We start from the raw sequence: 22,039 nt of genomic DNA, 5'->3' as shown, positions 1-22,039 counted from the left end.
ATATATATTTATGTATAATTGTAATGCTACAATAATCACTGAAATGTTTAGTTTGCTATCTTTTTTCCCAATTCTATAATCGCATCTAAAACAAAAATAAAATATTTCCTAATTTTTATCAACAGTCATTGAAATATGTTGCCTCATGCTAACTAATATTTTTAGGTTTAGCATATCTTATATTTTAGGTTAAAGTATATCGTCACAACATCAAACACACAAAAGCCACTGTAACATCTGCTAGATGTGCTACAGTACATATCAGTAACGTGCGGTCAGGGAAAAATAATATAATCATTTATAAAGATATTTTCACCCTGTGGTTTGTACTATAAAGTAGCTATTTTTTCATTTAATTTAACTAAATCTGATTTTTTTTTTTTCAAAATTGCTGAATTTTCGCATTTTCCCATTCAAATGCTTGGAAGCGAAGCCAGTGAGGCAGCAGTGAGTTGTGCCTCACCTGGGATAGCGCAACCTCTTGCTAACTGCACTGGCTGCCACTCTAAGAGAGCATGTTTGTCCTGTCTGTACGCCAGCAATAAAATGGCTAAGAACATTTAATATATGGACTGATTTTCCATAATTTAGCTTATATATATAATGTACAGTGTTTTTTGTCACCAACTGTGTATGTTTCGTGTTTCGTGTGCTGAGGAGCGATCAGAAACGGCAGGGAACAGATTCGAGGTGAGGCAGGCAGTTCTCGTGCCTCATCGATGGGGGCGCTCATGAACCCAGACATTGTAACTCCACAACTGCAGAGTAAGAGACGGTAACAGCGATCTAGCCATTCAGTAGCTGCGCTGATACAGAAAGCGAGAAAGACGTGGTTTTGAGTTGTACTTTAACGGTTTCTCCCTTTACTGTTAAGCACCGCACAAAATTAATAATATCTACCTGTCTAAGTTTGATTGAGATAACGGAATTATTCTGCGGCTGCGGCGCGGCAAAGCATCACATGTTAAAGAATAGTCTTTTTGCCCTCCAGCATTGTACGCATGCGCGAAATTTCCTTATGTAAACAATAACATACATGGGGTCTGGATTTGTAAATACGATTATAATTAAGTCGGTGCCTCACCAGCTAGGAACCTCACCGCACCAGCTATGAACCTCATATATATATATATATATACCTCTTTGATGGTATGATTAGGCTCACTGTCTTTTTTTTGTCCTCCAAATCTAACTAGTCATTAGCTTCTACATCTTCTTACATCAGATCACTGGATGGTTTTTGTTCTTGGATATTTGAAAACTGTTCTGACTTAATGTTGAAGTCATGGTTACATCCTCTATGAGGGACCTTTCAGTCAATGTCATAAATGAACTTTTGTCAAGGTGGCACCTTCCCGAAGTTCACATATTTTGCACCAAAAAACTTCTTTGGCTCACAGAGCCCACCTCCTTTCTAAACTGTATCTTGTATCTTCATTTGTGATTTAAAATGAAGGGGAGTCTGAGAAATATAGAGTTAGATGTAAAACAAGGGACTGGAATAGGTCAGTCCAGTCCCTGAACTACACTAACGCTTTGTAAATTATTTATGTATTTAAAAAAAAATCCCTGGAGAAGGCTAAAATAGCCTGCAGAAGCCGCGATGTTTCTACGTGGTGGTCGGGAATACATCATGAAGGTTCCTCGCTCAGCGCTGCCCCAGGAGTGGACTTCTTTGCCTAATTAGGCTTACAGCCCTTTAACATTTAATAACGGCCAGCTGGATCTACAGTTCAATATTTAATCCAAGTCCATACTGAGGGATTTCACCAAGATTATCAGGATTAAGGGACAAAAGAGTATCCCTCCATGGTAGAAACCCCACCCCCAGTAGTTCACAGATATATGAGCAACTCTCACGGCACTAAGTGGAGACATAAAAACATTCACTGCCTGCAGTTTCCTTTGTTACGCCGTAGAATCTCAGACGTCAGAGGAGAACAGATGCGTGCTCTGCTGCATCACGCAGCCGGTGAAATCTGTGTCAGAGCTGTGAAGGTTATGAAAAGCAGTGAATAGGATACCTTCAGAGAGGCTGTCCTGAAAAGCCTCGTCGCATATGGGGAGGTCAGTCCACCATCTGCTGACTGATTGTTATCTTGGACAGCTTTCCACATATCTGACCATAACATCGACACACACTAAAGGCATTCTCTCAACTGCTCTGATTTGGAAATGAAACCAGAAGCCGTAAAGGAAATTTGAAAGTTCTTGAGCAGGAGATGTCGGGTTCAATTTCAGGGAGCCCACGCAAACTTAAACCTCAGAGAATTAGTGAATCGGCTGAACTGAAAGGAAGTGTAAATTTAACAACAGCATTCTGGCTCAGTTTAACAACGCCGAGATTCCTCACCTGTCTCTAAGTCCTTGTTGGCTTTCATCTGAACTGACTTCCCACTTGAAAAACAGATAATGCTAACATGGCCTACTTATTTTTCCCCCTGCCTTTGCTCCTGTGTGTAATCAGTAGTGATGGCATGTCCTCTTAAGGGAGCCTAACACTGAACGTGAGGAGGCTTTGTAGCAAAAGGAGAGACAAGAAACAGACACGCATCTAACAAAGAGGAACCTACATATATATAAAAATAACTGAGATCAAACATATTTAAATGGCAAAAATAATGGATCCAGTATCATAATTCTGGTTGAAGAACTTTCTAAAACAAGCTTGCTAACTGTTACGTACTGCTATCTCTTTTCTCATTTGTTTTACAACTTCTAGTTTTTGTTTGTTTTAAGGGAGTAATGGAGAAAAGACAACAGGACGATAATGCTTTGAAAGAATCTGTTTTTATTTAGCTGAGTTGAATTTTTGTTCCAACTGGTTTTGATTTATTTCAGTTTTATTTGCTTCAATTTAGTTTTGGACGTTTGGTTGACATCCTGTTTAATTTTGTTCTATTTCATGTTAATTTAATGTATGTGGTTACATTTCTTACTTATCAGTTGTGATTTATTTCACACTGATTTAATTTAATTCGATTTCTATTCATCCCTCGATTGTCTACATCTGCTTGTGCTTGGACAGTCACCAGTTCATTGGGCGGGCAGTTACATTTCATTTAATTTTGTTCATTTTGATTAGTGCTTAGTCATTTCTTTTTCATTTAATTTATTTTACTTCAGTTTGATTTGTTTAAAGTTAAAATGACTAAAAGTAATCTCACACGTCAACCATCGTTGTGCAGAGCAGAGCAGGAAAAGAATCCACTGTTCTTGCTGCTTCTTCAAAAAGCCTTGGACCTCCGTGCACTGTAACTCTTTCTAACAACTCCGAACTGAATTTCTTTATCTGTAGAAAAAAAAAAAAAAAAAAAAAAAAACTCTATAAGATGTTGAAAAACACAAACAATTTTCAGAGAAAAAAAAGCTTTAAGCGACTCTGCAAAGCACAACAAGATTTGAAAAATGTTATTGTTGGAGTAGATGACACAAATGTTTTACATCAGCAGCAATAAAATTAATTATCATTGTAAAGACTTGGTCTACACAAAAGAGAAATAAACCATAAAAATAAATTTTGTATAAATTATTTACTTGGCTTCATTACCTCACACTGGCCCTGAATGCAGCAGCGTAAGGCAATACAATCAATGTATTCCTTCCTCAGAATGAAAGTTCTTTGAGGCCAGAGTGACGCTGTCCGATCCACAGGATTGTTTGTTTGTACTGCTTTTAGCTTAAGAGCATGGAGATGTTTTTGATGCCTGTGTTTTTAGCAGCTGTTATCCTGAAAAGTCACTCAGCTCCCTCCTCCTGTCTTTCAGCTGGGAGACCTTTGACTTTTGTTTACTGTGGGTAAAATCCTGACTCCACATTATTACCTAAAACGCACACATTGCTACTTCACAGTGACCGCTGGACTGCTCTCATTTTTCACAGTGATTTTTCTCAGTCCTTTGGGAGCATAATGTCAACAAGCTCCTCCAACTCCTCGTAACGACCTAAAAACAACTGTGATGTCAAAGTCTGCGTGAAATAATTGTGAAGTCACGTATCCTTCTCTTTCCACTTCACAACTGCTTACTAATTTGTGTTGGTCTACTGACATAAAAATAAAATGACATAAAAAATACAAATTGGTGTCACAGTGGCATGACTGTAGTCTGAAAAACATGTTGTCATTTACATTTAATTCCGTTATAGTCATGCACCATTGTAGATTGCTTCTGATTTTCCAATGAGGACAACAGGAGAGAGGAACGGTTCAGGAAGTTTCTCAAAAGTGTTTCATGAAGCAGTATTGTTCTCCATAAGCTGCAGAACTGATGTACATTTTAAAAGCACACTGTGCAATAACAGTACTATCCAAACATTAAACTTGAAGTCAGATCAAACAGATCCCAGAAGAGACGTACTGTGAAGCGTGAAAATTCATGCATGCATAAGTATGACAAACAGCTGAAGAGGAAGTTAAAGTTTTGCTGTGTGAACTGGTCAATTAAACATTTTTAATAAACATCCTTATATTTTATGACGTACAGCAATGCTTTCTTATTTTCTTATTTATGAAAAAAAAATACTTCACAATATTTTCAGCTACTGGTTTTAGTTTACACAAGGGGAATTCAACAATTTGTTCTTGGCTTTTTTTTTTCTTTTTTTTTTACAGAATCCAGTTACACCTGAGGATTAATAACTTTGAGTTCTGCACTGTACCCACAGGACCACGGACCACAAAGCTGTAACCACTAATGCTGAACAGATGTTCATCAGCTGCTGAAATGGGATGAACTCTTCCCGCACGGTGGCTGGTTTCCACTGGGGGCTTTGGCTGCATTAAGGCGTCACCGCACTTTATTTGCCTGCTGCGACACACACAAAAAAAAAAAAATCGCGTGATTACAAGGTAAACGGTCACGACCCAGTTCAGTCGTCGACTCGCAGCAGGAAAGACGCGTCTGCACATGAGACAAATTCAAAAACAGGATATGCTAATATGTGTGGGTGCTCGCGTGAACCTCTTTGCGTGTGTGTGTGTGTGTGTGTGGGAGGGGTATTAGCATTAGATTGTGTGATGTGTCTTCGATTTGACCGAGATCTGGTAACTGATTGGCAGGTTGCTGTTTAATCGCGGAGCAGAGTTGCTCCCATGACCCAAAAAGGAGATTGAAACAGGAGCGGTTCCTCTGACTAACCTGGCAACACAGATGGGCCGTGTGGGAGGACAACAGATTTCTGAAAACTACTAATAGATGGAGCGAGTTCTGCTTTGCCCAGAATAGCACCTAACCTCTGCTTCCCTTCCTGTTGCGCCGTAAGAGTCAGACAAATTGGGACCTCGTTTTCCTCCGACTCAAACGTACGTTTAGCATTTTTCACAAGGGGAGTGATTTTTTCAATCCACATAGTTATCAGCGAGGGGAGAAAGGAAGCATTAATGAGCCAGGAGATACTTGAACATATGGTTGTCTGATGAGACCACTATTCGCCTGCTGACTGAGATCCATATCCTAAATTAAGATTCCTCTGCCCCAGCAGGGGAGGGACAGCGACTGGAGGGAGCTGAGGAACCAAACGCGGCAGTCTTTATATGTAGGCTATGCTGCAGGACTGTTTTATACAACAGGCTTGTTATGGTGTGTTTACGTAAGTGGTCCAGGCAGTGTGGGTCAGTAGACCTAATCCTGTGTGGGGAGAGTGGCTGTCTTAACCCGAGCCATTTGATGGACTTAGCGCTGCATGGTCATTTGCTGACGTGGGCCATAAAGTAGCTCCGCGTTGTTTCATTTTAGCGTTCGCATGGAAGTAACGTCGAGTCTCTTTCCATACTTGGGAGCTTTTAAATTAAAAGCAAATGTCTGAACCTTCGCTTCATGTTTAGCATAAAACAGAAACAGGAAGATGTTTTGAATTCAAATTTTCACCAGGCCATATTTTCCAAACATTTAAAACAGTAAAGGCCATCTCAGATTTTTTTTTTGTGCTTAGTATTTTGTTTGACATAAGCGACTGTTAAAGCAATATTTACTAAAATAGCTTCTTAAGTGTTTTAAGCAATATATAATGTTGCTTAAAACACCATCACATCTGTTATTAACTGGAAGATTATGCCTGAAGTTTTCTGAATGTATGTTTAGCTACGGCTTACTGCAATAGTCACAATTGAGGCGGCTGCTGTTCGGTATATGAAATGAGCAGTAACCAATATTATGTCATGTTCTATTATATTATCAGGATTTATGACTAATAAGTTCATTTGGAGTCCAAATACCAATATTTTTAATGACAACAGCAGAGCAAGAACTGTGATGACAAGTCATATCTCCCACGAATGGAAATTCATACAACACCCTCTTCCAAATTAAAATGAATAAATTCAACAGTGACAGCTGCTAGTCATCAGATTACATATTAAGTGTTAATATAATCCTGCATTAAAAATGTGTGAGAATGTCGCTTTGTGAGAACTCGTTCATGAAAACTTGAACTTTGTACAGACATTGAGGGTTTATTGTGAAACTGTAATGTTTTGCACGCTTCAGAGTCGCTTTGACACATTCGCTTGCAAGACTGGGTTGCTGTAATTGCTTTGTAATGCACTTCTCTCAAAGCTTCTGTCGCACTGTATCTTATGTTGCCATGTCTGTTGGCTAATCTAAAAATACATTTTATGTGGGTTCAAATATGAAAGAATGGTGCATATTTTGTAAAGCATTAAATCCCGTCACGTCTTTGCAGCCAGTATGTCATATAGGATGCATCCTTCCTTTGTTTCGTGTTTTGGGGCCAAGGTTTTAAAGTATACAATGTGTGTCTGCATTAGAACAATGCTACTTTTAGCCAACATTTCTAATATGCAATATTTTTTAGGATGCTACATTTCCTGAACTCACGCTCTGCATGTTGACATTATATTTTACCACTTAGTTGATTTTTAACAGCTCCGGATGCTCAATCCTAAAGGAAAATATTTAAAATAACTGAGATCTTAAGGCCCAGAAAGAGAGAGGGAGAGATTGTGTTACGGTAAAGACAGAGAAGTATGGGGTTACTTGCAATTTTTCGCTTTTATAAATTTTCCTGATCTCACGAATCTCTAACTGACAAGAGCATGAACATGCTGAAAATGAGATGCTGCTAAAATACACAACTCACTGTCTGGTTGTAAATGATGTGGTTCCCTTATGTAACTTTTGAGTTAAGGTTGTTGACTATGACAGTAATGTTTCTCTTCGGATGTCATGTTGTAAGCACCGGTTAGTGTGGTTTCCTGCATCTGTAAACAGAGTAGTCCTCTGTGGGATTGAGTTTCAGCAGACACTCAACCAATGAAATGTTAAACATCCCTGTCTTAAACTCTCGCTATTGAAAGGATTCAGTTGATCGGGGCTCATGCATATGATCATAATACTTCCAGGGTTTCCCCTATTTTGTACTTCACGATTTCCGAGCCGGAGGGAGATCCTGAGGTAGATCCTGAGGTAGACCCGGAAGTATTTATACCTTCTGTAGTGGGAATGATTCTGGATCCTCCATGAGGAACTGGAAAGAGGTTCTAAAGAGAAAGTCTTCTTGGTTTCCCTCCTGGATCGGATTGCAGAGAATTGAACTAAACAACACCACAGAATCCTTAAAACTTTCTGTATTAACTTTACCTGTTCTAAGTGAAAAAAGTCATGCTTCAGCCAAGTAAAATGTGTTGTGGCAATATGCCTTGCTTTTTCAACTTTGACACTGATAACGTGCAAAAAAAATCAACCAAAGAAGTGAGAGTTTCAAATTTGTGAGTTCAGATTGCTATTGCTAGGTATGCTAATTTAATTTTCCGGCAGTTTTAAGAAACCAGTGGCTACCTTCTTGTTTTCTGACTGTCCAGGGGTGTAGGTGCACATTCCTGTGTGTGCTTTTCTTCTGATTCACACATTCCACAGGCTTTTAGAGAGGCCATGATGAGCATATTTCTACAGTGGTGTGGCAGCTCTTTGTTTACATACCAGACATGCTCCAGGGAGAAGGAGATGAAACGGGCTCGCCTGGACAGTCACCCTGCACGTTGCAGTTTCTCAAAAAAAACAGAACAGAAACAGGATAAATGTTCGAGAATAGAGCTTATTTCTTGATTTTTTAAATTTTGTTTTCTCTTTTACATATCAATCCCAGCTGGAGCATTTCCTGTCATAAGTAGCGTGATATGTAAAATAGACAGTTAACCTGGGCATGAAAATGGAAATCAGGAGGCAAAAAAATAAAAAACATCTTTACATACTATAAATGTAAAGTTAGACCGACTATTGGTGGAGACGGGTGACCTTTGGCCTAGACTCTGACACCTGACCTGTCTCTTTGTGATCAGCTAATTGAAAGACTCAGACGGGCCTAAAGGCTTCAAAGGAGGAGGATGACTGTAGAGAGAAAAATCTGTTCTACTTTACAAGAAAAGATGGAATAATTCCTTTTTTGCAGCTACATAAACTGAACAAACACATTTAGGAATTTATCCACGCAGGTGTGGCGCCACAGGCTGCATAAAACACCCAGTCGGCAGAGCTTTAAACATTTCAGCCATCAGTATTCAGACTGTCTGCACAGATTTATGAACCGCAAGATTGCAATCCCTTTCACAAGCAGTTATCTTATGAATAATACACATAAGCCATATTTGAGGAGCCATCTAAAGGCAACCATAAAATGATTTTATTTGCAATGCAGAGTCTGGTCTGTAGTGGCTCCTGTTCATAAAACTGGGATCTTTACTTCGCCGAGTCGAGTGAGGTAACTGCAGCATTTGGATAATGGTGCACTAATATTTTACATCAGCTCGGGGAGCCCTGGTTTCCTGCAACATTGCGGGGGAAAAGCTCGTGCTGTTACAACACTGCTTCGCCTCCCGCCGCGCTGCTTGAAAGATGGTTATGGAATCGGAAACCTGAGCACTCTGAAAATGACTTGATTTATTTGGCTTGCAAAGCTGGTTTGCTAAACCTGCGTATTTTGACCAGTTTTTGGCGTCGTTTCTCCAGGCGGTACGCGTTGCCTATTTCATTTTCCACAATGTTGCATGTCTTTTCTAAACAGATTCATGTGATGAACCATCAATAAGTGAGAGGAAAGTGATGCCAGATTTTCAATTCTATCAGTAAAGAAACTCGTTTGTGTGTATTATCTTTTTCCAGCCACCTAAATTGATTCTGGCCAAAGCCAACTTTTGCAGCACTAAAGCATCTGTCAGCACCAGTCTTGAAAATTGTCAAATTCTCAGCTAAATATAGATGTGGACTTTGGGTTATTCTACCACATGAATAATTAACTATTTAACTATATAATTTGTTATAGTTTTCCCTGTAGATTTATGAACTAAATTGAAATTAACTTCTGCACTTGTACATTGAATTTGCCATTTGTGTCGTCATTAAGTAGAATGTGTTGGACTTTATTTTGAGTATAGGCTCATGCTTGAAGGCAGTTACAAATATAAACCAAAATATTTTACCCAGAAGTCTTTGTGCAACTTAAAATGACTTTGTGTTAAAGATTCTCAGCACAGCTCAAGTTGCAAATGACTTAATCCTGAAATAAAAACGAAAGCGAGCTTTACGCCAAAGCCATTGTGTTTTGCATGTAGTCCAGAAGTTCAGTTTCAGTCTCATTTGAGCAGAGAATCTTCTTCCACATATTAGCTGTGGCCTCTGATATTTTAGTGCAAGTTACAAATGAGACCTACAGTAAATGTGTATGGTTACTTTTTTATGCACGGTAGGTTGAAATTGTTGTTTTAAAGCTTTAAAAAGTGAAGCAATGCCTTTGTAAGCTCTCTTTAGCAAACAATCTAAAAGTCAAAGGACCTTGACAACGGTGACAAACAGACTAAACCACATACTCTGGCTACTGATGATCCCTCTGTGTATTTAAGATAAACTCAAAAATAAAAAGGTCCTAAATTTACTTATAAGGGAGCCCGTTACGAACCCGTTTCTGACATTCATTAACTAGATAACCCCATAATGTGAGTGTAGTAATACTGTGTACACACAAGCAAAAGTGAGCTTGCTGATGTGCGTAAAAGCGCAAAGCATATCACACCCAGCTGCAGCCTGATACAGCCAGCCTGAACTATGACTTTTGAACTCCAGTGATGTAACAATCTGCCTTACCTGCCAGAGACTTGCATGGCTCTCAAACAAACACACATAGTATTATGGTGACTCAAATATTTAGGCTTTTAAATTCGAAATGCGTGCACTTTCTTATCTGTGTCAGCATGTGCACGCAGTCAATGCAACACAATTGTTAATAAATGTAAAAAAAAAAAGGTTGGAAATGCATCAGCAGTGCATGCTTTCACAGGCTTACAGTTCATGTTAATTATCTTTTTTCTTATAAAATATTTCCTTGACACAAATAAAGATAATTTTCTATTTTAACTTTGTTGCAGTGAGGAAATGTATGGATATTTATTGCAGATTACCAACAGGGTACAGTGCAGTGGAAAAAGTATACATTTCTTAAATTTTATCTTATTTGTGACACTTAAATGATTCAGATTATCAAGCAAATTTGTATATCAAAAGTAGAAAAACCTCAGAAAAAAAGTCTTAAATCAAAAAACAAACATATCCAAACCAGCTTGGCCCTGTCATACAGATAAATTGTTCTGCAAACCTCATCTGGCTGTGCCACTCTTGGCAGAAAGACCTCTCTTGTTTTTTTGTGGATTTTTTTTTAGTCTCTTGCTTAAAGAATTAATTCAGCCACATTAGGGTGTTTCCAGCATGAATGGCCTGTTGACGCTTAAGTCCAGACTTTGAATAGGCCACTCCAAGACCTTAATTTTGTAGTTTTTGAGCCATTTAGACATGTACTTGTTCTGCTCTAGAGCTTTGTACTGCTAAATCATGAGACACACATCTCTTAATATAAATAAAACATGATTACAGTATAACAATATCATGGAAAATTACAATTACACATGTGGCATTTGTCCCGTATCTGACCAGGCAAATTAAATAGATAAAATACGCACGCTGTTTTTATCTGGAGATCAGAAATACAAATTCTTGAAAAGTAATAATAGATGTGTACACTGGTAATTCTGTTTTGCACTCCACCAGGCTAATGCAGAACTGATGAGAAAAGCAAAGAGTTGGCCAGCGCTCGCTGAGCCCACACCACCATGGAGGAGGCATGTGCCGAGGCTGAGTCACGGAATAGCCAGAAATCATCAAGTCATGAATCCGTCTGTGTTTGGGCGTACAGAGGCACATATTAGTCACGGCAGCAAGAGAGAGGAGGGAGGAAGGGGGTTGGAGAGAAAGAGACAAAATACTGCAGAAGCAAAGACAGAAGACGGGCAGTCTTGGGTCACGCATACATTAGTTCCACCGAGTTGGCTACAGCAACAGACAGAGTGTGAACTTAGAGTAAACCCAGGGACAGTGAGTGACACCGTTTCGCCGCCTTTCCATTCTCTGAGCTTTTGTTCCTCACCAAACATCTCGGTTTAATCCAAAAAAACATACCAGAAGTTACTGTGGAAACTGTGAACTGCTTGATCTATGTCCTACATTTTGGCAACACTCTGAGACTCTCTGGTCAATCTGTGTCAAGGCCGCTCAGAGCCACAAGCAGAGAGTGCAGAAAGAAAGCCTTGAGCAATCCCCTGAACAATATTTGTCACTCCGTGGAGTATCTCCATGGGGATTGACACTCTAGCCAGGCAGTGTTGTGCAACTCTCACAGTGGTGGGGGCTTCTGTAGGTGAGGGGAGAAAGGGTGCAGCAATCAGTCAGGAGCAGCTGAGGCTTTTGTATCTTATATTAGGTTAAAGCCCCTTACCTTCTGCTCCCACCTGGCATCGTTAGGAACAAAAGGAGTGTTTTTTTGTTTTTTTTTAACTGTATCTTCTGTGTGGCTTTATACGTACCTAATACTTTATTTATGTTACCTGAAAATTTGTGATAAGCTGTCTAACTAAAGCAGTGTTTTTTTTTAAAGAGTTTTCTCCCTAATGAGCAAAAAAGGGAAGTTGGTATTTCAGTACTGAAGGGAACATGCTGTTTGTTCTGCAGATGCTGCCCTTCTGTTCCCAAGGAGTCCCCATAGATGGTGAGGAGTGAGTGGCGCGTCCCAAGGGCCTATCACATTTCAGAGCAAAAACAATCCAACAGGTCTCGGCCAAACAGAATCACTCCTCGCCTAAACCTCTCATTTCCAAAGTTCTTCGCTGATGGAGGGTTTGTTTCCATTTCTCTTTCTTCTGTGGAGTTATGTTGTGATTCTCATTATTAGATTCTGTCATATTTGGGGGAAGATAAATAAAAATCCACCTGTTTCTACCTGTTGCCAAGCAGAAAACAACAATTAGCATGATGATATGTGTTGATTTGTATGCACGAGTAAAGGATAAAGAGTATTTCTACTTTTATTTTAGGAATAAAAATCCTAAAAATTGGATATACACGTGTCCTCTAACAGGAGAATGAGAGCACAAACAGTATCATCAAGCACAAGACATGACTGTCCAACTGAACTGAGGAGTGTTCGTCAGATGAGCAACACTGGCTCCCATGGCAACTCTGAAAGAATTACACAGACCTACAGCTCAGGTAAAATGATTTGTCAATCTTCGTCACGGACCCCACGGATCTTGTCTTTGTGGAAGATTGGAAAGAAGGAAGCCACTTTTGGGGAAAAGAAAAACAGAAGAAGTTGCATTTAAAGTTTGCTATAAAGGCATGTAGGTGAAAAATGGTCTGGTAAGAAAACCTGCTTGGCCTACATGCGTAGAGTAACGCTGATCCTTATCAGTGAAACATAGAGGTAGAAGCATCACACTGTAATGTTTTTCTTTGTGAGACACAAGGAATGGAAAATGGATTAAGGTAGTTACAGGTGAGTCCCAGAAAAAAAAAAAAGTTAAAAGTTGCAAGCTTGGGATGGTTTAGGTCAGAACATGTTTTTGTGTAAAAATGGCTCAGTCAAAGTCTAAACCTTAATCCAACTGAGGCACTTATGTCAGACTTAAAAGTTGTGGTTTTCTGATACTCTGACTAATCTTGAGCAACTTTACACAAAGACTGACATAAAAAAAATAGATTTGTAGAAATGCAAACTGCTACAGACTACAAACCTCCACAGACTTTGGTGAACTGTTCACAGGGACTGATTGCAAATGGACACAGTGCCAGATTTTTCTTTTTTATTTGTAAAATATTTTGAAAACCATCTGTCATCCTGAGTGAACATTACAATTATGCAGTAGTTTTTTGTTGGCCCGTCACATAAAACACCAATAAAATATATTAAAGTTTGTGGTATAAGAAATGTGTAAAGATTCAGTAGTTTTACATGGGATTCTGAAATGGCTGCAGTAAATGTTCAGTGGCTATAGCATGCCCGCTGGAGCTCAGACTGTTTCCTATTTATTTAGGAGTCATGTTTTTGTGGTCATGTACGTGACTCACTGAGTTCCAGCCGCAGCAACAAGCAGTAACTAACACTGTCCTGCTCTGGCTGCGAGTAAAAAAAGAAAAAAAAAAACGTCTGCCGTTGCTGGCATTGATATAAAAAGCATCAGTTCCTATTAATAGGCTCATTCCGAGGACATAGAGATGACATAAGTATCTCCATCTACCTCAGTGGTGCAGCTTGTTTCCTCTTTTAACTTCACTCTATTTATCTATTACCACATATGGGGGAGAGAAGCATGTGCTGCTGATTTCATCCTACTACAAATAGAGCGGACAGCAATAGCGCGTGCAGCTAAATGTTAACGTTAGTGATGTCACTCCGTAACATGAAGCGTCCAGAGATAAAAGTGAGGATCACTGTCAGGCTATCGACGAGCAAACAACCTGCACGCATCACTTTTGCTTGCACCAGAGCAGACGTCTCCTGATGCTCTGTTATGACTAATGCTTTCGTCAAAGACATAAGCAGACCCTGTGGACGTGTGCCTGATTTGCTTCTCCAATTAGGTCAATAATAGTGAGCGTTTCTGAACACGCCGCATTCACAGAGGCACACATTTCCTGTAGCGTGACTCACGTACTCTACCAGAGGAAGAGTGTGAGAGCGGAGGACCTTCATCATCCATTTTTTTAAAAACTTTTTTTATAGTGAAGCTGATCTCATGCTGAGTCATGATATCTGTGCCTTGACATGTTGGAGCTCAACTACAGGTTCCTAAGTCCCACTTGCTGCTTGTTGGATCGAGGATTTAACTAATCAGATGATTGATGCGGCAATCAATAAGCGAAGGATCAAAATCAGCTGGTTCTGAAAAATCAGACTTTTTTTTCTGAGCTTTAAGCACATAAAAGTTAAAAACTCTCAATTTTTCAAGTTTTATATGAGTTTTAAAGGTTTGGGGCAAATGCTTTGGTGCTTAATTTGAAAAAAAAAAATAATAATAATTTTGTTGGAATCAAAACCTCAACTAAATTCTCTTCAGCTTAGTTTAATTTAAATAGCGTTGATTCACAGCAACTTATGTTTCTTATCAAGGCAAAAATATCATATTTTTTTCATTGGTATTGCTCAATGAAAACCTGGTGAAAGCATTTCTGCTCCAGATATAGTTTCTAAAACACAGTTCCCCCCCCCCTACATTTGCAAAACAAAATGTCTTTCCAAACAGCAACACAAATGTCAGAAAACAAAGGCAGGTTATTCAGAGAATACCATGTTCTTTCCATAAGCACATTTCCACTGCAGGAACCTTTTCCATCAACATTAGTAATTTTCTATGGTGATTATTTTCTTCCTGTTTTACCATCATCATCATTACTAAGTTAAATTTAGATTAGCAGGACAGAAATGTACTGGACACTTCCAGGGCTCCTATTCAGTATTGAAAAGCACAGAAAAGCATGGAATAACTTCTCCTCTTGTTGTCCTGGTCTGGATAATTACGTGAAACAAAAAAAAAGGGAAATTGCTTGCTTTTCCACACTGTTTTCTTTCTTCCATTTTTTACAGGAAAAAAAAAAGCTAAATAAATCCAGTGGTTATAAATTGTCACAACACATATTTTTTTCTTTTGCATTTTTTACATTGTGACTAAAAATGAATTCATTCAGCAATAAAAAAAAGGCACTTTTCACTACATGTTTGATTTCTAAATCACTTCAAATTGAGGTTGAACTGAAACTGTGGTTTTTAATGTAGGCCTAAATTACCAAACAAAGCACCCAAACTACTTCTTTGGTCATTTCTGTTGATGAAATAAAGCCACCAAAGTTTGCAAATTCTGCTTTAAGAGTTAGACTCAAGTAAAGGTGATTTTGTTGGTTGAGTTAATCCAGATGCCACAGATGTTCCAAAAATTGAAAACCACTTTTAATGTGCTGATGTTTAATATGGAGCCTACAGATAATTAAATCTAGCTGCTATTCAAGCAGTTTTAAACTCAGTATTTTATATATAAATGAATACATTTCACTTATATGGCTCAGCAAACTCTTTGTTTATGTTCGTGAAAGGGACAAATTTTATTTAATTTTTTTCTTGTTCTCTTCCAAACAACTGATGCCTGGGTGACGCCAAAAGGCCGCTGTGCTGCAGTTCTCTAACAGTGAGCTTTGTAAAAGAAATATTTAACTCCCTTACAATCCTCCTCACTGTGTGAGAAGATGAATTTGAGTCCTTGTCCAGCGTAGTGGCTACAACAGAAGGGCCTCTGTGTGCCCAATTACTCCCGAGGGAAGCAGGAAATCATGGATTCATAAAATTATAGATGCCTTGATTAAATAAAAAAAAAAAACTACCTCACTTTCTGGTTCTATTTTGTAGAAACAGTTAAGTCTGCCAATGTACGACTTTCTTCACTTTAGCATTTATATTTTTAGTGTCGCCTTCCCCTTTCCTTATTCTTTATTTCTGTAAACTGATTTTTCTGTAAGCTGATTTTAGTGACGAATGTTAAAACTATGGATCATATCTTTATTGCCATATCTTTGACTGTAGTTGTAGTTAGGACTGCTTAAAGTTGTCCAAACACAGTTAGGATATCTGAAGCAGACAAATTGCATTAAAACTCACAAAATGCGACTTTATTTGATAAAATAACTTGCTTTCGACTTCAAAGAGCTTCATTAATAATGCATTCAAATTTGTCTGGTTTTTTTTGTTTGTTTTAGAACAGGATTCTCTTTCCTTTCCTGGTTCCATACACGGAAGCAGGAAAAATCCCGAGCAGGACCCAGTCAGTGAGTGATTTGTGCTTCTTTATTGCCCGTCTACTTCAAGCCTAATAACTTGATACCTCCTGGCTTTGAGAGTATGAGATACATAGGGAAATGATATAAAAAAACTGAAAACGCAAAGATACATTTAATATCTGATAAAGCATTACAATGAACTTACAGGGCATAAGTTTGCAATTTTTGCCATTTGAGTCCAACAAAAGACTCCCTTTGAGGGAGTCTTTTGTTGGACTCAAATGGCAAAAATTGCAAACTTATGCCCTCGATACTCAGCAGCTATTTAAGTCTGAATTTTCTAAAGACTGCAGCATTACTCACATTAAGGAAATTAAATGCCAGCACACTCATATTAAACGCAATGTTGAAAGTGCAAGTTTCAGCATGACTTTCATTATCACCGAAAGATTAAAACCAGAGAGCAGCACATTAAGAATCAGAAGGAAAATAATCTCACCAATCCTTCACCGAGCCCCCCCTTCACAGGACTTGGCCGTCTGCCCTATGACTTTCTTGACTCCATATCACCTAGCAACCAACTACCCCACCCCAAATCCCCCGACCCCATTACAGCTTTCATGCTCGACTTTGCCTTCTTTTATGTCATGGTTTCAACAACAACCATATGGCCTCGACACCATTATCCTACTACTGCCTCTGTACTGTATTTGTACCTGAGTTTAGAAACATAGCAACATGATGTAAGAAAAAGTAAAATTAGCCTATTACACATCCACAGATTATTTATTTTAAACAGAGATAATAACAGTAAATTAATTAATTCATGGACTCATATAAAGGTGTTTTTTTTTAGGGGGAACTTTTGAGCAATTATTGTATGAATAGTTGAGGAAATCACCTTAGCAGCTATATCGTCAGCATGCTCTGTAATATAGTCATAAATTATAATACACATTATATTGAGACTCATTTGTCTGATTAAAAGTACCAAGAAGTAATTTTCCTCTGCCTCTCGTCTTACTCTGAGTGGCCTATCACTCTGGAAGAGGGTAAATCTGGACTCGCTTATTCTTGACGTCCCTTTACGTTGTGCACATGGAAACTCTCTCACTCCCACTATTAAACATAGCCCTGAGTTATAAATTTTATTTTTCTTTGATTTGACTTCACCAAAAGTTTAAGTGCTCACTGATTATGATCATTCTGGGTTTTTCTCTAACCAAACAAAACTTTTCCCTCAAAGACAATGGTTCCCCGCTATCCTTTCAGTAATGCATTGGACAGTTCTCAACCCAATTTTAATAGTTTCCACAATTTCCTTAGATGCTTTCTCCGCTTGATGCCATAGGATCGCACATAGAACACTCACACCTATTTAAATTCAGGTAGAGATTTTTATTTTTATTTTTTTTTGTGGTCTTGCACTGCGTTCAGTCCATTTATTTTCTAACTTCCTGAAGAAGTGAGCTGTGCTACAGTTCTAACTGAAGATGGTATGTAAAAATAGAAGAACAAGTTGTATGTGCGCTTTGACTGAAAGGCTAATTTACTCACATAGTTTTCTCTATGCAGAGCACTAATTAGAAGATGGAGTGGCAAGCTGTTTTTGAACTTCAAAGACTGAAGCCTGAAAGCAACACTACTTTAATGCTTGTGCTTTGATTGTTTTTCATAAATAATCAGGATTAAACAGAACAAACACCTAAATCTGAGGTGTTTGAAAGGGTGATTTAAGTGTTTTTGGCCGATAAACTTGTAATTATTTGTGTTTCTGTCTTCGTTACGCAGGCAACACGTTTTGTGACAGCTTTTACATTGTCATATAAATTCTTTTCTTTCATCATCAATCCCCAGACTATTAAAAAAACACTTTTAAAAAAAATAGCTGTTTACGAATTAGGTCGCAAACTGTTGAAATCTCCGACAAAACAGGATACCATATATCATTCTGTAAGATAAATATGTGCTATCAATAGAAGTCACAATGAAATGTATGCTCCTGAGATAAATGGCACAGTAACCAAGAAAGAAAAAAATGCTGACCGTGTTGAAGATTTGCGAAGCCAATGACGTTAATATCAGATGTTCTTTGTGAGTCAGAAAATGCTGATGCTTTAATTTACTCTTTCATTACCTATTCATAGCTTTGCACCAGTCAGCCATTTTTTTGTCTGACAGCCAGATATTAGATTATCAGTCTGATAAATCTGGAGTTTGTCAGAGACAGATAAGCAGCCGATCTTCTGTGTACAACATCAAAATTGCACGCCTGGAACAATCCCTTTAGTTGAAGCCATTTTCTAATGAGCTACCTCTGTTTTCTGCTGATAATAATCTGTGCGAGTGCAAGACCGGTTGCAGCGTTCCCTAGAGGGAGCGAAATAGTGACGGTGAGGACTGTTATGCGATAATCTGGCTCAATCTCTTCCCATGGCCGACATAATCTTACTAGTTCACTGTGTGCTACGCTTGTTTGCCTGGGAACCTCTGTCCTCTGGCCACCGATTGCACACTGGAGCAAAGCTGCGTCGAAGTAGACAAAGGACAGGGCATCACTGTTCTCAAAGCGTGGCAGTGCCAAGGGTGAGCCGCCAGCCGGGAAGCCTGCCCGGAGTGTGTGTACAAATAGATAACAATCTGAGAGATCTTTTCCGCTGCCTGCACAGCAAACTGAATGAGGGCTGCAGGGTGGTGTCTCTACAGGTGACGGGAGCCAGTACGGCTTATCTTCATCCAGAATCGAGGATTATCTTGGTCTGGATGTACATAATGGTTCGGAGAGTGAAGGTTTGAGCTAAAGTCCACCACACTGGGCAAATCGTGGTAAGGCTGGACACCACGGCCCCTCTAAGCGCAGCCGCCGGACTCTGCAGCACATTACTGGTTGAATTATAGAACAAACAAAATCCAACAAAAAAAAGAGTAACTCTAAGGTGTGAAAAATGGCAGCATGAGTGAATATTAGCACTTTTGTTTTACAGCAAGAAGATATGTTTTGTTTTAGCATGAGCTTTGCCTGAGTATTCCAGCTTCCTTGCACATTGCAAGTAAAGATTCTAAAAATGGTTTCAAACAATCTGCGATAAGAGTAAAATATTATAGCCCAACTCTGACTGGTGTGTTTTTGGTTCCAAACTATATAACCAAAATGCAGTAAAAACGCAAAAATATTAATAAATAAATAACATTCTTCTTTTAAAGGCTTCAAAACAGATGCTAACTTTGGTGTTAGTGGCTGCAGCTTATTTAGTATCCTAAGAGTGCTTAAAAATCATTTACAACTTATCTGTTGCTCTGTTTGCATTTCTTTTCATCCAAATACCCAAAAGATTGACACACCAGTTCTTAAACATGAGATAAAGTCTTTACAAACTACTTCTGTCAACAAAACAACAAAACTTCCCTTCTCGCTTGAAAAATGTGAATTTACTTTGACAATGAATACTATCGCATTCAGATATTCCAAGAATTGGTAATGTTACTTTTTACCCCGAATTACTAAATAATCACTCTGTAAATGTGTTAATTGTTTCCTGTATAAAGTAGTTGTACATGTGGTTAATTTTGATAACAGTTGTTTTCTGTCAGGCTACTTAAACAACAAAGAGCCACATAATGTTTGTTGTCCTAAAAAAACTTTTTATATTATATAATATATTAGATATTAGATATTTGATAACTCCTGTTGGAAGAATGTATTTAAACTGCCTGGCCTTAGCTATTTTATGACTGATAGAAAAACAAAATTGTCATAAAATGCCATGAAAAGTGTCTGTCATTTTTAATGAAGTTGAACGTGAATCCATTCCCAAGTTGGTTTGTGTTTTGGTTGGGATCACTGGGACACACAGCTGTGTCCAGCTTTCAATTGGCTCTCTGTTGATTTGAGGTCAGATTGAACAATCGAGGGACGCTCGTCCTTCTTCCTTATTAAATCCATGAGCAAATACAGAGTGAAACTGATTCTCTGCACGACACCTCCCCTGCACTTCACAGTTATCTTGAGTGTTTTCACCTCAAGATTTTTAAAACCACTTTTTCCAAAGAGAACTGACAGAGATTTGATAATGATTGCAAAAAGTGAAATAATTTGTGAGAGTGTTCCTAAAGACATTTAGCCACATATTAGTAAGGAGGAGTGTATATAATTGATCCATTATTCAAAATTTTGAGCTTTGAGGATCAGAAAAATCAAATTCTTGTTTTTATATACCATTTTAATAGAGTGAACAGCCAATATATTTGTTGGATGTTCTGCTCACACTACAGGCAGCATGGGAGACTGCCACAAACGCAACGCTGCGAGCTGGAACTGTGACGTGACGTCATGTGGGTGGCCGTTGAGTGCAGTCAGCACTTTTTTTTTTTCTACCCCCACCCTGCCCCTCCTCTTCCTCTTCTCCTTTGCCCTACAGCTGCACATCACAGACTGACCTCTGTGGGGCCCCAGGAGGGAAAGGGCCAGCACCTGGAACCCTGCAGAAAACCTCGAGGGACCCAGGCTGGAGAACCGAGAACTTTTTGAGGTCATCGAACGTCTGCAGCGAGAGCGTGGTGTTAGTCCGGCGGCCCTGCCTCGCTGTGGTGTCCAGATAAAGTGACAGTGAAAAAAAGGGGTGAGAAAGACTAAAAGCTGCAACAGCGAACTGGAGTGCCTGTCTCACATGCTTCCCCATGTGAGAGTCGGCGGAGGGGAAAACGGGCGCTGCTTTATGTAAGTGTCTCCGAGCATCCTGTGGGACGGCTGGACAGCCTCACATGGCTCAGCCAGACCAGGCCACAGGCCGTACCGGCTCAGAGCACTTATCATCTGTCTCCCTCTCTCACTCGTTCTCTGAGTGTTTGCTGTCTGCCTCGCTGTTCCTCCTATCAGCATCTACTCATTCATTTTTTTTTTCTTCCATTCATACCACTGCTTCCCATTTCACCCGCAGGGTGTAAGGGCTTGCAGCTGGGATGGGGGATGAGGGGGGGAGGAGAAAGTGGCGGGGAACCAAAGACCAGGAGGAGGAGGAGGAGGAATAGGAAAGGTGGGAAAGGAGCAGGACAGATCAGGAGCACCAACTCTTATTCCCCGTAGACATAGCGGAGATCAAACATAAATGCAAAATTCAAACCTTGCTGCAAATCTTCACTAAAGTATTGTAGCAACAAAGCATAATCCAGCGAGAACAAAAAACAAAAAAACTGCCACCGTACCAGTAGACACGCACTGGTACGAATGCTGGAAATATATTTTACAAATGTAATTTCCGATGAGACGTTAAATGCATGACATAAAGCGAACGCTCACACAAATGCTCAGCTTTGACTCAACCTCCCCTCCCTGCATCCCCCTCCACCTCCCTCCCCTCCTCTCCTTCTTCTCTCAGGGCAGCTGGCAAAACACAAAGGAGAGAAGTGTGCAACTGGTGCGATAAAGCCAGGAACATCTTGCTATTCAGGCGTCAGCATAATAAACTGGAGGCACAATTAGGAGGAGGAGGAAAAAAAAAAAATCCCCAAAACCGCAAGAACAACCGCTGAGTGCTGCGGCAGCACTCGGTGCCTCAGCCCAGCTGTGCATCGACTTTAGCAGGAAAAAAAAAAAAGAACAACTGTGCTGTTCTGTTGCCCCCCCGGATCCCCCCCACCCTGTTTCCCTTCTCTTGTGGGAATGCAAATGATCAGATTCAGTGATAACAAAGCGTGTGTGTTTTAAGTTCAGATGTGTATCACTAATACTATTGGAGAGGTCTGACACATCATTGAGCACAAACATAACTCCCTTTGTCTAAAGTTCCCTCAGGGAAAACAAAGGCAGCAGGAAAACAAAGGAATATTCATGCAAAAGCAGTTGTCAAGAGGTGTTTTATAACTTTGTGCCTTAACAGAAAAGAACAGAGCCCTTTGCAATCAAGCAAGATTATTAAGGTCTTTAAAATACAACCCCCCAT

Source organism: Poecilia reticulata, linkage group LG20, assembly GCF_000633615.1.
Source record: "Poecilia reticulata strain Guanapo linkage group LG20, Guppy_female_1.0+MT, whole genome shotgun sequence".
NCBI classification, from domain to species: domain Eukaryota; kingdom Metazoa; phylum Chordata; class Actinopteri; order Cyprinodontiformes; family Poeciliidae; genus Poecilia; species Poecilia reticulata.
This window is presented reverse-complemented; position numbering follows the sequence as displayed.